The sequence below is a fragment of the Dermacentor andersoni genome, chromosome 5 (assembly GCF_023375885.2).
Source record: "Dermacentor andersoni chromosome 5, qqDerAnde1_hic_scaffold, whole genome shotgun sequence".
NCBI classification, from domain to species: domain Eukaryota; kingdom Metazoa; phylum Arthropoda; class Arachnida; order Ixodida; family Ixodidae; genus Dermacentor; species Dermacentor andersoni.
The window spans coordinates 139,710,291-139,725,207 of NC_092818.1; the positions used below are offsets into that span (position 1 = coordinate 139,710,291).

Genomic DNA, 14,917 nt, shown 5'->3' on the forward strand with positions numbered 1-14,917 from the left:
TGTTACTGTTTTCTTAATCTGCTTGCTGCAAAGCCTTGCTCTGCAGAAACACTGCAGTACTGCAGCCAACACACCTCTGGGGATTTTTCAAACCGTATCAGTTCAATGCTCAGTTCTGGACCTCACAAGCAGATGAGGGCAAGAAATGGTTCAGGCATGCATGTTTAACGGCAGTGCATTCTTTATTTTGGGGCAACGGGGCCTTGAAGGTACTGGCTCTGTGTTAGCATTATGTGCTGCCATCTTGGCGACGAGATTCATTAGTTTCGTATGGTCGGGCCTCACTGTCTGCAGTGGTGGAACAACTGCGCCAATTGTGCCTAACTGCGAAAAGAGCAGACCCTTGCGCTATCCTGCGCCAAAGCATGTATGAGAGCACAACCCTTCTTACGTTGATGCTTCGCAGATAGCAAAACTGAAATCGAAACCAACAGCACGCTATCATAGAAGGAAGCAGAGGCCTGTCCATAGAGTTTCTCACCATATAGTGAGAAACTCTATGGGCTCGTTGGAGTCCAGTTCGTCATTCATACATTTTTTTTCTATCGGATGTACACAACGTATTGTTGCTGTACCGTCTTGCTGGTGCCTTATTTCGGTGTTCATCAAACCCGTCCACATGCTACCGCGGAGTTCAACGAAGGAGGATGTTGCATTTTAGGATTAAAGGCAAGCTTTTTAGATGTCTATGGGTGATAGTGGGGATTTGCAAAAGAGCCGCTGCAATGAGAATCACACATGGTGCACAGTTAAGAATGGTATTAGCGAATGAAGTCGAATGCGGTACACCACGAGAGCTTGCACTTCGATGGGTGCCGCCATGTTTATTTGCACAAAACTTTTGCGTTGAGCTTGGGTCCCTTTGTTATTTCAGTGTCGCCGATGCAAATGCAAAACCCCATTTGTGTTTCACGTATGCGCAGTGGCACTGACTTTTTTTCCCTTTTTTCTCAAAAACTCCCTAATGTGCATGGCATGACATAAGTATATTGCATGATGTCGTGTTCAGTGCAGGCGCGCATACTCAGACAGTCTTGCGGCGAGCCTTTGTCCACAAGCCGTCCATGACTGTCGCACTGTGTTGCATCCTAGATTAATAAGCACATTTGTTCATGATTTGTCTGTGGTGCCCCCTCTGCACCGTACTGACACACCCTGCTGTAGTGCTCTCTGCATCAAGGTGTGGAGGAGCGTCGCGTCCTTTCCTGACCGCGCTTGCAGGGTAAGCCTTGCGCAAACCCGTCTCCACAACATGTCGACTATATCACTTAAAATTTGCATGGTATATGGTAAGCACACGCGCGTTGGGTGCTGTGCCAGAAGTGCTTGCTGCTGCACCAAATAGGCGTTTTGCCTGTGCCAGTACCTGTGCTAAAAGGTGCAATGACTGTTCCACCACTGTGTCTGCATGTTCTGGTTAATTCTGCTGCAGCAAATGGTTTTGTTGCACTGACGCACGTTTCCATTTATTTGCATTTTGCTTGGCCATGATCAAAAACAGCCAAGTGCATGCAAAACTTTTTACTAACGAGGTACAACCAACATTGGGAACAGTGAAATTGATCATAGTGCATCAACCATTTCTCCGTAGTATATTACGCGATAGTGAACTTAAGCTATGGGCTACCTAAACATTAAACTCGTTTTTATTGTTTGTTTGCCATATTTCATCTAATATGTAAACAAAGAGAGTGAAGGGGATATCTGGCTAGCACACGTGCAGTGTGTTTGTATGGTGCTTGTGTACCTTCGTTTTTTTTCCAGTAAATGCTCAGTTGTAGGAGGCAAATGTGTCCTGTCTCCCTTGACCTTGTCTCGTTCTAAGCCCCTTTTTATTTATTTTATTTCAGTATGATGTCGATCCCATGGACGGGATTCTTACAGGAGTGGGTGTACAGTATAGACGAGATGAATGGCAACAACATTCAGTTATGTTGAGATAACTCCATGGTGCTAACACAAAATTTACAAGCCAAAAGGTACAACTCAAGTGCATTACTGTTGGACAAGACCCATAATGCAAAACTTAAATTTTTGCAAAATAAGAAAAACTAAAGTAATTCAAAATGGTTTACATTTGTTAACTTTAATTTTGCAATGTCCCACTGTATAATAACAACATTGCCGAAGGCATTTTTCCCCTTGCAGAGACAATAACGAGTTGCAGTGTGCTAAGAAACGTGACAAATATCCATAGGAGTGTCGCAACATAAAGTTGTGGAGACATCAAAAAGGTAAAAAAAAAAAAAGGGGAGACCACAACTCTAGGCTCCTTGTTGCATGCATGTAGCAGAGTAGTATTTGGCTCAGGTGTTCACTGCAGCATTGTCTACAGTTGGGTAGATCACGTACCCCTAAATAAGATGTGTTGCAGATACTCATCTATGATGCTGTTTGGTACCATAAGTCAATTGTTTCACTGCATACCTGGTGAACAACGCCCCGTACCAGTAACCCTAGAGGTTGTTTTTGTGGCTTAGTGATAACCACATGCAAAATGAAATTATTTAACTGGATTGGTTGACAAATGGCAAATGGGCCTGTCTTACAAGCAGAGCTAGGTATGCCAGAAATACAAATGCAAAAAAGGGATAGCAATCTCAGTTAGGGATACACATGCAGCTTCTTGTGATGTCAATGTTTGCACTGTGTTTGTGATTATGTAATTGTATATAAAAAAAGATTACACCACATTCATGCGCACAAATCTACCTGCAAACTTTGGTGGACTTTCCTGTAGTACAAGATATGAGAATACGTTGGGCAATGGCTGTTGTCACTAGCACTGTGGTTTCAGTATCTAGTCTAGGAAATTAAGTTTGGCACTTATTTCTGTTACTAATATGCAGTATTTTTATGCCAGAGTATTAAAGGAGTAATCCATTAGCCCACACTGACCTAGCCATGCATGTTACTGTCCCATAATAGGCTTTAGCTCAAACCAGGCCCTTGGCAAACTTTGTTTTTTGCGGACAAAGTACCAAAACAAATGAAGCTTCTGGAACTGAAAGAGCATTCAAACATGCCAAGGATCGGAGAGAGCTTACACGTTTGAAACGTGCATTACATATTGCCAGAAGATGAACTACAGAAGTACTTTGCTTTTGCAAGCTAGGGTAGTTGGTCTATTTCTGCCAAGAACATGAAATGCTATGCAAAGTCAAGGGAAGAGAAGTCAACGTTTCCCCATAGATATTGTACATAATTTCAAATTCTTAGCATTTATTACAACTGTGCTTACATGCTGCACATGTTCAAACCTGTTTAGGGCTATTTTTGCAGTACACAGCCTGTTTAATGCCACAGCATGAATATAAATGCTATTGCATTTAATGTAGCAATTCAAACAGGCTAGACAATGCACGCACACACACCGTGGTTGAAAATTAAACATTTACTTCTGCCAGGACCATACAGGCATGGCATCATAAGAACAAGCAACCACAGGTAGGGACGCGCAGGATCTTCAAGCCAGGCCCTTTTTCCTGAATTTGGGGCCAAGCCATCATACAGTGCGCCTTCCGAAACCCACAGCGGCCATCCGAGACACCAGTCGCACAGTCGACGAGCAGTGCAAATGTCCAGCAAGGGGCACCTCACAACAGCTTCTGCCTTGTGCACACCCACACACTATGCAAGCCAAAGGTAAAATTGAACACATTTCTGCAATTCAAGTTCATCGGCACATCACTTAGCTATAACTTAGAGGTGCTACGGGCCACAGTGCTTGTGCATGACAAAAAATGCCACAATCTCACCGGGTCATGTGACAACCAACTTGGATGGCACTATGTTCTATTTAACTTCTGGCGTACATAGCATGTGACAGTTCACTCTGCAGGGACTGCTGCATGAGCTGCTCGCGCAATAGCCTGGAATAAAAGATGTAATTACCATTTAGGTACATTGTCCATCACTAAAAATCATGGTGTTATATGTGTTCGAGAGTTAATGCTTTTGTGTGCAAGCGTGTGCATTCCGAGTTTGGCCTTACACCAGCGAGCACACCTCCAAGGCTGGTAACATTTTACTCATTTCTCAAAGAGGAGAGAATTGATTACAGGGAAGGCAGATAGATAAGGCCGAGCTAGGATATCCTTTCTTACTGTATTTCACAAGGGACGGTGGAAAGGAGACGAAAAAGATTAATGAAAGACAATAACAGGGAAGAACAGTGTATAAATAATAACCACACATGCAAAGGGCCATGCATCTTTGTTTCTATATTTGTCTTTTAGACCCGTGGCTTGTAGTCAGCCTGAGTTGTCAATTGATTTTTTAACCAGCCTTTAGAAATTTTTCCGTGAAGAATAGGGCAATATTGACTCGTGTGCTTTGGAGTTTTCTTGATTGCTACATGTGACAATGCAGGCTCATGCAAATAGTATGCATTCATACTCTCAATGCAAATTGGAAACAAGTTCCCAAAGAAATAAACTTAAATAGACTTAACGAGTGCTGGATCTCAACTGAATTTTATTAGAATTTAGAAATATGCACGCAGGTGCACTGTGCACAAGTGTGGATAAAGAAACTGTTAGTGACCCAAAATAGGCCTCTGCAAATAATCCATAACGGCCCTCAAAGCTACTCTTGCTGCAGTGCAGTCACACAATGTACAGCACCTTCCGACGCCTGCCAGCATCTTTCATTGTAGCATGTATGTACACCGGGCAGGCGCAAAACATGTTGCAGTCAAAACAACTGGCATTGTTCAGTTTGGGCTGTTCTTCATGGCCAATGAGGCGTGCGCAGTGTTGAGTGAAGGTGATGTTCAGCCAAACTCGGGACAAGCATAAGTGCTTGCTTGGCTTTGCTTGACTTTAGCTGGGAGCCCAAAGACCTGTCAGGGTCCATTTCTTACAAGTGCCTGACCAATGGTCTGGTTGAGCCCAATGAGCTACTGTACAATATCCCATGAGCAGAGTTAGCAAGGAGTTTCCATCAATACGCAAGTACGAGATGGTTACCTTGGCTGTCTTAAAAACAAGGTTCTTGCTTCTGTATCAGCTAGCATTTTCCTGGCCAAGCCAACACTCAGCACCAATTGTAAGGTACTAGAGTGACCATCCCTCAGCACAGGATCAAATAGCTGTACGACATTTAGGGCCAAGACATAATAGTGTCCCCTCTTAAGGAATCAGTGGCTTGAGGTACTGATTTTACAAGAATGAGTACAATCCACTTGCAATGTGTCAGGCTGAAGACAGAGTGGACAGCTTCTCTCATCGAAACTAGTTCGGCAGCTGTTGACGACCTATGGTTTAATTTTAATTGATGAGAGGTACCCAGCTGTGGGATCACAAAGGTAGTCATTGAGATGCACAAAGTTATTGTCTACGGCAGCCAAAATCTTTTAAAATTTAATTACTGGGTTTTATGTCAAACCCATGATTTGTTCATGAGGCGTAGCAGGGGACTCCAGATTAATTTTGATCACTTGGCATTCTTTATTGTGCACATAAATCTAAGCACACAAGGGATCTTGCATTTTGCCCCCATTTAAATGTCACTGCAACCGGGACCGAACCCGCAATCTCATGTTAAGCAACGCAATGCCATAGCCAATGAACTACCGTAGTGGAGAATAAAAAATATACTTCAAGACTAAACACTTCCTTTTTTGTCTCTAGGGATGAATTGCTTCTTTCACTGACAGAAGACACCGTTCATTGCACGAACGACTTAAAATGCAAATTTATCTTTTAGTTCCAACCATTCAACGATGTGCAGAAACTGCAAATGGCTAAAAAGCCAGCAACAACAGTCTCTTTTAAACAAAACGGTGGATCTTCATTCCCGCAAAAGAATTTTAGGTGCAGCGAAGAACCCCAAGAAATGGAAAGAATCATACCTGGTTATGATTTCTGCATGCCGGTGACTGGCTGCACAGGCTTCCCTTGGCTGACATCCAAAACTAGGGCGACAACCTATCGAATGTGATGAAGGAAGTGGGTAGGAACTTATCACATGTGCAGAGATTCTCAGCTGACCAGCAAACTAGGTCAAGGCACGGTTGAAGTAGTCTTAAAATTTGCTGTGAGGATGTTTCCTGGCTTAATATTGACAGCATAATACAAGGTTTGTTTTAGCTTCTTGGTTCTACTGGAATATGTTTACAACAGACACGCTTAGCACATATGGGACACACACCCAAAACAATTTGCCATAAATGGTGGCACTCATGCCATAGCTCTTGAAAGTTGCGCTTGTGACATAGCGGAGGGAAATACTTTTCCTTTCAATTGACCTGCATGCAAAGTCACCTCAAGTATTTCAACAGTATAACCCGACCAAGCATGCATTTTCCATCACTGCTTTAACAGATAACGAAGAACTGGACAAGACCATCAAATTTTTTAGTGCTGAAACTGTGGTGCCGAACGTATGGATGTCTTGAAGCTTAGAAATGCTCTATGTACTGGTTCATTGTGCCCATTTTTGTGTTTTCAATGTTAACACATAGGTAAAAATGTGGACTCCTTACAATAACATGGTACAGTAGTAAAATTAACTGAATGGTAATTCACCAAGCTTAATTTCTACATATAATTACATAAACCACAAATCAAAACTACACATTCAGAAACTTAAAGGGGCTCATAATAAGGTTCATTACAGCGCAACACAAGACAAGGACAAAAGAAGGTATAAAACGACGACTTTGTCTTGTGTTGCGCTGTAACGAACCTTACTATGAATCCCAACCAACTGGCCCAACTTGCCATCTTCATACTTAAAGGGACACTAAAGGCAAATATTAAGTCAAGCTAAAGTGATAGATTGGTGCTCAAGAATCTCTAAGGCATCAATATTATCGCAAACAGAGCCTTAACAATAGAGAAATTGAGGTAAATGCAGGACATGGTTAGAGACTCCCCCAGGACATTCAAGCACTTGCCCAATGACGAAAGCACTCCTCAGTTAAATTCTGTCACTAGTACTCAACCATCCATTGCAAAAGTCATCCTTGTATTGTATTGTAATATGAAATAAAATGCTACTTGTCCAGTTCTATTTCATTTTTTAGAAACAAGAACTCATTGAAATTACCCTTGACAATGATGCAGGTGGTCGAAAGGTTTCATTTTCGCTCGACTCCGCATCTCCCACGGTTTCGCATTACACAAGTTTCGTTATCGCGTAATGCTGCGCTGGTTTTGCTGGCTCGCGAAACTCGCACGAACTCTAAGTAGCAGAGAATTCAACTTCCATGTGATGTCGCAGGATGCCCAAACAGTTTATGCCACTTGACCAAAACGCAGCTGCAGCGGCGAATCCACCACTCTGTCTTGGCTCGGTAGCGCTGTCTGTTGGGCGGGGTTTTACTCACCGCCGGCAGCGAACAGTGGCAATGGCGTGTGCAACACCACCACTCCAATGGTTGGGTGGCGGGAGATATGAATTTTGAAAAAGACGTTCGGACCCTTTAGATGCAATTTTCTCGTAAACTAAGTCTTTTTCTTGGTCAAAAGCGTTGCAAAGTTTCTGGAATAGTATTTAAACAGTTCACGTCAACTTAGTATTTGCCTTTAGTGTCCTTTTAATAATAATATGCTTGTTTTCATGTTTTGAGATCAACAAATATCTTGTAAACCTACCTCTCCAAAGTCAGGGAAGGAGCCCTTGTTGAGCTTGGAGAAAACCAACACGTCATTGATGTGGACTTCAAAGGACCCTGGTGCAGGTCAAAGAGAGGCAGTGAGCATGACCTGTTGAACACTAGAACTTGCGAACTTATGGCCAGTAAAAACAAAAGCAATATTTTATCCATATGTAACAGAACAAAGCGTTGGGTCAGGCTAAATTCTGCACTATAACAATATTAAGTTTATCCAAATGTTAGTAGTCGCCAGTTGCACATGAAGGCTAAAGGTTAACACTTATCAGCTTAATCATTCACTGAGAGTTCAACATATCAGGATTACGTCCACTTGTACCGTGCATCTTTATTTTGTTTCGCACTACATTTCTTTAACATATTTTTTGTGTTATGAGAAGCACACTGAATCCCACTAACTAGACGCAAGTCCACAGATCATTGATATCAAATAATTTGGCTTAATTAACAGAGTTAAAGGGCACACGCTAAAACGACAGTCACACTTTGTTGAAAGATGCCTTTGAGCACACACAAGACCGTTATATTACTGTCGGTGTGTTCCATGCAAGAAAAGGCACTTTCACCCTTTTTGAGAAACACTTATCTCAGTGACATAGCAATTTAGTTAGTTTGTATGTTGCTTATCTATGACATGCACTGTGCATACAAACTTATTTGTCATCATTTTGGTCTGGAGTAACACACTAGGAGTAGCAAATCCACCCAGTTTTAATAGAGTCTCTCTTTGTTTTAGCATGCTTTTACTGAGATGTGAATCAGACACAAAATGCAATATAAAAGCACATAAAGCACCAACATTCCAAATACCATGTCATCCTCACGTAAAAGGTGTCCTAGATGGAAACATTTTGCCACAGACAATTAAATTGTTCAAATGAAAGAAAGTATCAAGCTCGTTACAATCTGTAGTACATTCGGAGTGGCAGGTGCAACTTTAATGACTTGGATGCTCATTCTTTTGCTTCTTTTATCATATTTGTTTGCCTTTATACAGAGATATATAAAATTAATGAAATTCCAAGGCGATCCAAATATAAGGCTTGTTGTAGTGGGGGACTCCGGATTACTTTTGACCACCTGGGGTTTTTAACGTACACCTGAATCTAAGTATGAGCTTTCTTGCATTTCGCCTCCATGGAAATGTCGACGCCGCAACCTGGATTGAAGCTGTAACGTCGAGTTCAACAGCACAACGCCATAGCCACTGGGATACCGTGGTTAGTTTTAATATAGGGAGAGTTCGGTCATTTGGAGGGGCGAGGAACACTTAACTGGTCAAGGTAAGACATAGGCAGTGTGCATGTAAGCAACGCACTGCACAGCTAGGAAGACAAGGAAGTGCATCACAGTCTTCTTTATCTCAGTTTAAATGTTTTCCATTCTGTGTAACAGGGGGCATCCAAGGTACTGGTACGACATGTCTTCTTGCAGTTTTATGCGGCACACTTGAAGAAGTTGATGTATCTCTGCACTGGTACATTCGGCTGGCATGCAGTGAACTTGGTTGAATACTGAGGCACAGCTGGATTTTTTTTTTCTCTTAATCATTGAGTTATCATTTGATGACAGACCCAAGTGGAACACCATGGTACGACACAAATGACAGTAGGGCAGATTTTTTAGACTGGTGCTGTAAAAATGCGACAAGTGATTTCTGATGAATTGAAAATATCTTATTTTTTATTCATTTATGTAAGAAATACTGAGGATGGTTTTTCACCATTCTAGCAGGAGAGAGCCAAATGTTCATAACCAAAGAATCGAACGCATTTGAAGTTGAGGTTTGTACACAATTGGAGGGCAGCGAATTCCAGTCGTTGATGGTTGGTACAAAAAAAAGGGGGTACTTGAAGGTGTTACTGCCTGCACTGCATCACAGTTGCAGCATGTGATCTAAAGAAAATAAAAACGCGGCAGTGTTTGGTTCTTGAGAACCACTACAAAGTGGCAACTGGTGGAGGTGGCGCTTTGTTGTGTAATGGTCACCACCGTCAAACAGATCTCAACTGCTGAGGTTCAAGAGGTCCCATAGTCATTGAGCACTCTCGACCTCCAACTCAGGCTGCTCAAATTCTAATGTTTCAAATTTAAAAATGTACAACACTCCTCAATGCAAGCTTGATCTGATTAGAAATGTCTCTTTTGCTATAGAACTTATATGACAATATTTGTGAAGTACAGCATCTGATACAGCAGGTGCACCTTATGCGAAGCGATAACTCAAATGATAATCTGGTGAAAACGTACAGTGGCACAATGTAAAACAAAGCCATGTGGCAATACGGTCAGCTCTGTCTCCACCATTGCAGGTCGTAGCTATGCTGGTTCTTTTTCTTTCTTTTTCTTTTTTTGTTAGGTGTGCTTGCTGTTCACTTCAGGGCTACAGCAGTGGTGACTGCAATCAAACTTGGGCTGCCAAGGAGTTGTTCTGCGAGCCGGCCCCGGAGAGCATGCAATAAGCAGAAGAAGAAAACAGCAATCCACTCACTAGAACGTCCTGGATTGCCTGTCACATTGGCACTGGGCACATGTGTGAGGATCTGCTTTTTCAGAGCCTCATAGCGAGGAGCGTAGCCTCATCCACCACTAGAAAAACAAGAAAAGGAAGACATATGATCAACTTTGTAAATGCTGTACAAATGAGTTCCATAATTGGAACTCCAGTTCACCCTTTTCATTTTGTTCCTTGGCAATCCTTTGTTGATTCTGTTGTATGGCTACATTTTGTTCAACAACTATAGACCTGTCATCAAATTCACAATCTTACATCAATCAAATCAATGTTTTACCTCGCCTCCATCAAGGCAGACGGCAGCACCTCCTCTCGACTAACTAGTCACTGCGCTTAAGCAACTCCTAAAAGACTGTTACGGTGATAAAAAGTTGCATCAGGAGCAACTCTTAATCTGAATGTGTTGAACGAAATGCCGTAGTGTCCGATTACAAAATCACAGCTAGGAACCCATTGAAGAGCATTACTGGAGGGCAGTGAGAATCTTAGTTAAGGAGCAGTGCTGCTTTTCACTAAATGGGGTTGTGGAAGGATGTCAAGTCAAGGCCTGTTTGTGAATGTGGCAATTAAGGTCTGAAACTTATCAGATGCCAGGCCATGCACAAAGCTATCTGGAGGCTGCATTGCGGCGTTTTTGTCACGAGAAAGTGTAAATCAAAATCAACAAATTGGCAATTTGACATCCCAGAGATGCCTTAGTGGGAGGCATTGGTTTGGCCAAGTGGGGTTCTTTCAACATCCAGCAAATGTTCGGGGCATGAACATTTTTGTATTCCACCCACGAAAGACTTACAAGAAACTTGCAAGAAGCGAAATCTCGGGTACGTCACAGTGACCACAGGTTTGAGACTCATGCTACATACAAAAGCCCATTGGTCAGTATGTTTAACCCTTTTCATGCCATGGACGAGTCTCACTCAAGCGTCAAGTGAGCAACACAAGCCCAGATTTTAATGCATGGCCAGGTTTCCAATTGCAGACACGGACCTCGGAATGCCAGCACAAGCAACAACTATGCGTCGAGACATCCCCATCAGGTTCTGTTGTCAGGCCATGCTGTGCAATATAATCAACACCCTGCAGCTGCTACTCTCCGGTTTAAATACACCAGTGGTCCCAACAGCAGTGATCCTGGCTACACTGCAGTAGCCTCGCCCTCTGCTTGCAATGATGCGTATACAAGTTGCACAGAAACTATACACTGTGCAGCTCTCGTCAACCTCACCATAACACCCTCCTTCCTCTCCACATCCTATCTGGTTTTCTCCCCACACCTTTTCTCCCCCCAAAAGAGTGTTTATATGGCACAATGTGCTTTATGTATGTCGCAGTCAAGGTCTATCACAATTCTACACCAATCATGCCAGGCCTACACAGTATTTCACGTTCACAGAATGTGCCAACCATTCATCTGAATGAAATATTTGCATATAAACCTACAGGACCAATTTTCAAGGCTGAGTGCCACAGAAGCTGTTTATTTGGACCCTTCAATTTTTTTTTTTAGTTACGCACCAGAAATTTCAAGAAAGGGAGAAAAAATGGGTTCATGACTGCAGTGTCAAAAAATGTCAAAGATAAAGTAATACTGAAATTTTTAACTGCAACCGTTGTAATTGTTCATTTATGTACACATTTGCAACAAATCTGTACTGCCTACAAGATTTAGCACGAGTGCAAAGATGACATTTAGCCACCAATATGGCATGTTTTATTCAGTGACAAAGCTGATCCCACTCACAGAAAAATTCAGAAGAAACAAGAAAGGCAGTGTACAAATAATCACGCATGAAGTACTATGCGTGCACTTCCTCAACACAGCGTGAATTCTCAAACACAGAGAGGAATTAATTAGGAATGAAAATTGTTAATTTGTAACGTGCTTAACAGGCGACACGGCGGTTCTGCCACGACGCACTACGGCCTCTAAAAATATCGGACAAGGCTACGCTGCGCGTATCGAAACAACCGATCGAGCCATCAACACACAAATGCGATTCGCACGCGCAGTCATGCAAAGTGGCGCACAGGCACTGCATCGCCAGACCACGCTAAGTAAGTCAACCTCCGCAGGCAATACTCCCTGTATATACAAGGTGACCTTTCTACATCTGCAATGTGCGTGTTCTCCACGAATGGACTGCGTCCGCGTCTTGGAGCGTTCGGGATGCTCGATCCTGTCAGCCTACATACACCGCGGGGACCTTGGCAAAGCTGTGGCATCAGCGTTATCCTTATTAATTCCTTATTATCCTTATTAATTAATTATAAATTAATTCCGACCAACATAAACGATTTGGAGCAACGTCAAAGGGGATAAAGGGCACAAAGGGCAACTTTATATCACAGCATACGTCCCTAAAATTTATATATCACACAACACGTGACGCCTAGCTGCAAGTACGGCATAAACTTTCAGTAGCTGTTTCTCAACTTCTGCACATGTTTTTCTGGTAGCATCTTTCAGTTGAAATCAGGATTTTAAAGATATATTCAGTGCCGACATAACCGCAGACAGCGGTCGATCGAAAATGCGGAAGCAGCCGAGACTCACCAGTACTCAACGTACACTTTCACTGGCGCCTGTCCTGCCATCCCCGTTTAGAACCTGTCGAGGAAAGTGCAAGTGGTATCTTCTTACAACGTACTCCTTTTAACGCGCATTAGCGAATGGGCAAGAAGTGCTACAATCCTCACCAGATCCGTCCAATTCACACCAAAGCGAGAACACGCGGTAGCTGTAGCTGCGGACGAAGGCGGCGGAAAGCCGGAATGCAGCCTGCCCGGCCTGGCCGGTGCGGAGGGGCGGAGGTGCGTCCTCCTCTCCCTTTTCCTGGCATGTTGCTCTGGCTTTGAAGCTTCCAAGGGCGACGACTGTTTTGGCAACCGGCAGCATTCGACGTTCATAGCTTAAATTAACGTGCTCCAGGCATTCCATATGCATACGGAACAAGAGGGAGTCAGGACGTGCAGGCTCCACTTTGCAGAAATTTGGTGCATCTCGCATACACGTGATTCACCCGCAACCCCCCCCCCCCCCTCAAATAATAACTGTGCGTACAAAAATTGGTTTCAGTTTTAAGATTGGTTTTGGTGGGGCTCAGTATATGACACTGAATTGTGGAAGTCACTATGAGTTACCCGGCCGTAAAACAAAATTAAGAAAGTGGTTCATAACAATAGCATATAAGAATGTAATATGCGAGACCCCAAATAAATTATTGTTGTAGTTCGATGTGTTCAATGGAAAGAAGCATTTAGCGTTTTCTGAATTAGTTAAAAATCCGCCATAACCATGACCTACTTCTCTTTAACCACGGCACCAATTCAGTCACCCAAGTTTTGCTTGCACCAAACGGATATACATCACAATAGTTAAATTGGGAAACATTGAAGTGAGCAGCCATTATGCATTCAATGCATGAGTATAATTAAGCTTTTTGAACTAATAGATTTTCAATTATTTTGTATGACCCAGTTGTGCATCTATGTATCCTTCTTTTCTCTGGCCGAATTGGTGGCCAATGGTCCTAATTATGTTCAAAAAAGCCATTTGCTCCAATTGAAAATCCTAATGGCTTCTTTTTTTAACTGGGATATGTGACAGGCATTACATGCATATTGCTCCCTATAATCAAACTGCTGTGGAGCAAAGAAATCAGTTTATTTGAAATTTGCTGCAACCAAAAGAAAGTGAAGAATGATTTCGAAAATGGATGCCGATGCTTCGCCTGCACTCAATCAAATTTTCTAACAGCAAGCTTCATGCACGTACACAGCTGACACACAAAAGCGGCAGTTCGTTTATGTATATACCCGCCGCTCGATCACATGCTCACTTTCTTTAGCAGCATATTACGAGAGCGGCACTTGTTGTTGCCTTTTGAATGTGGCATGTGTGCGCCGCTTATCACCTTGTTTCTTTCCTTTTTCGTTACAAAGTTGTAGTGTCGTACAATGCTGTAGCATCAGAGCAATATGGGCGCAGCTGTTGCTGCTAGAAATAGCAGGTTCCTGCACCCATGATCCTCAAGCAGAAAAGTAGCAAGTGAATCGCTCATAATTTCTGACTTGTAGTTTGAACACTGTTATCAAGCTAGAACAATGGACTTAGATTTTTCTCACATTAACACCGTTTCTCACAACTGATGTTTCACTAACTCACAAAATTATGCCAGTAATGTATTACAATTTATGTGGGCCTAGCTGGAGCATGTGCGTTTGCTTTGAAATTGTCACAGTGCTAGATAAGCAAAAATCACAGTCGTAACGGCAAGAAATAATTTGTTTGTGTGAGCACAATAAATGAATGACAAGAAACTATTCAAAATATCAACAAGGCACACTGGCAACATTTGAATTTCAAGTGAAACAGTGCCAGACCATGAGTAGTGCCAACTTTCAAATCATAACCAATACCTTGGCCTTTCATGGTAGTGTATCCAGTGTTGGTCGTTATCAGTTCTGGTATCTTGAGTTCGCATCTGGCGTTATGTGTCAAGATCCACCAACAAGCAAGGAGGTAGTAACTATACCACAGTCAAATTGTCCGAACATTTCCCAATGTCAGAATTAAAGCAACATAACATGTGCACAAGGAGGACAGTGCAGCAAAGGAGGACCCAACCTTAAAGACAATCTGTAACTGATTGAAGTATGGTTTGTCAACACATCAATAAGCTATAGAGGATGCAAAGGACCATCATCTATGCAACAATGAGTGTTTCTACAACAATGTCATAAATATGGTGCACAGTCAGCAGCCTTGGAACAGCACCATT

The 14,917-nt window shown here is 42.5% G+C and overlaps 1 long non-coding RNA gene across 1 annotated transcript; it reads right to left on the bottom strand.

Moving 5' to 3' along the window:
• Positions 1-5,854: 5,854 nt before the first annotated feature.
• On the bottom strand, positions 5,855-12,918 carry LOC129380083 (uncharacterized). The gene is made up of 5 exons (XR_011894809.1): positions 12,834-12,918; positions 12,691-12,744; positions 10,113-10,210; positions 7,602-7,678; positions 5,855-5,930 (listed from the first exon to the last, which is right to left on the bottom strand). It is a non-coding gene; the product is annotated as an uncharacterized lncRNA (long non-coding RNA).
• Between the last annotated feature and the right edge of the window lie 1,999 nt (positions 12,919-14,917).